Genomic DNA, 1644 nt, shown 5'->3' on the forward strand with positions numbered 1-1644 from the left:
CCCCATGCCCACAGTTAAATATACTGCTGGATCTTTAATTTTGGTGGCCTATTTTTCTGCCAGAGGTCCTGGACATCTTGTTCAGATATTGGCATCATGGATCCTATCAAATGCCAACAGATAAAAAAATCTAAACCAGACTGTCTCTATTAGAAATCTTATAATAGGCCGTGGTTGGATCTTCCATCAGGACAATGATCCAAAACAAACATCAAAATCAACACAAAAAATGTGTCACTGAGCACAAAATGAAACTTCTGCCATGGTCGTCCCAGTTCCCTGACCTGAAGCCGTGGTTGGATCTTCCATCAGGACAATGATCCAAAACAAACATCAAAATCAACACAAAAATGTGTCACGGAGCACAAAATGAAACTTCTGCCATGGTCGTCCCAGTTCCCTGACCTGATCCCTGTAGAAAATGAGTGGGGTGAACTGAAGAGCAGAAGCACCAACATGGAGCTGTGAATCTGAAGGATCTGGAGTGATTCTGAATGAAGGAATGTTCTCTGATCTCTTGTCAGGTGTTCTCCAAACTCATCAGGCATTAGAGATAAAACTCAGAGCTGTTATTTTGGGAAAAGGATGTTCCAATAATTGGGTGCCAATAATTATGGCTAATGTGAACTAGAGAAAAACATTTATTTCACAATAAGATTTTCCATCCACTTTCCATTGTTTTACTTCAATGATAGGTTTATCACGAGCCGCAGGGTTTAATTTGGATTTGTCTGTGCATGTTTTTTTTACTCTCATAGATTTTGTTACCATTGCCATGCATTATACGACTGATAGACTGCAACGGTTGGAGTTAAAAATCATCATATGTGTTCTACTGAAGAAACAAAGTCACCTACATCTTGGATGCCCTGGGGGTAAGCAGATAAACATCACATTTAAATCTTTGGGTGAACTATCCCTTTAAGAAAGAAGCATTGATAAGCTTACCACAGGTTTGATTTGCTGAAGAAATTCAGTCGTTTTCCAACAGCCCCTTTCTTGCTCTCAAAAATGTCCAGAAATCGTGAATCATGTTGATCGAGTGCAGAGAAAAAAATCTTGCTTGAGGTTTTTGCTTGCAGTTCCATTAAACTCAATTGATCTGTAAAAGGAAACAGAAAAGTATATTAGGCTTTTTGTTACTCTTTTAAAGGGATACTTGCAAATTGTTTAATTTACTCACACTCATGCTCTCCTAGATTCACATGACTACCTTCAGATTTATACATGCTTTTAGCAAGTGCTGTGAAAGCCTGTGTGGAGTCTTAGTGTGACATTCACATCCAGAGAAAGCAAGAGAAAAGGCTCATTAAACTTCCAGCTAGTTTTATCAGCGAGATCCCTCTGAAGCTGTCGGATGACAGGGGTGGAAGAGCTCCTATAGATCTGACTTCTAATTACGACCACTTCCGAGCAGGAACTGAGACGTTTTTGGAAGACTTTAAAGGGATAAATCAACCAAAGCCTAACCACTCTTTTCCATACAATGAAAAGGAATCGAGCTATCAAGCTCCAAAATGGCAAAAAGCATAATAAACCTGGTTCATAGTACAGTCCCAACCATCTATACTAATATTGGCACCCTTGGTAAATATGAGCAAAGGTGGCTGTGAAAATAAATCTGCATCGTTTACTTTTTTGATG

At 39.2% G+C, this 1644-nt stretch overlaps 1 long non-coding RNA gene across 1 annotated transcript in view; it reads right to left on the reverse strand.

Moving 5' to 3' along the window:
- LOC107586206 (uncharacterized) overlaps nucleotides 1-1028 on the reverse strand; it is a 3233-nt gene extending 2205 nt beyond the window's left edge. The window contains exon 1 of the long non-coding RNA XR_001609324.1: nucleotides 949-1028. This is a non-coding gene — a long non-coding RNA (uncharacterized lncRNA). The remainder of the gene's footprint in view (nucleotides 1-948) is intronic.
- Between the last annotated feature and the right edge of the window lie 616 nt (nucleotides 1029-1644).

The sequence above is a fragment of the Sinocyclocheilus grahami genome, unplaced genomic scaffold (genome assembly GCF_001515645.1).
Source record: "Sinocyclocheilus grahami isolate Dianchi unplaced genomic scaffold, SAMN03320097.WGS_v1.1 scaffold78.1, whole genome shotgun sequence".
Taxonomy (NCBI): Eukaryota; Metazoa; Chordata; class Actinopteri; order Cypriniformes; family Cyprinidae; genus Sinocyclocheilus; species Sinocyclocheilus grahami.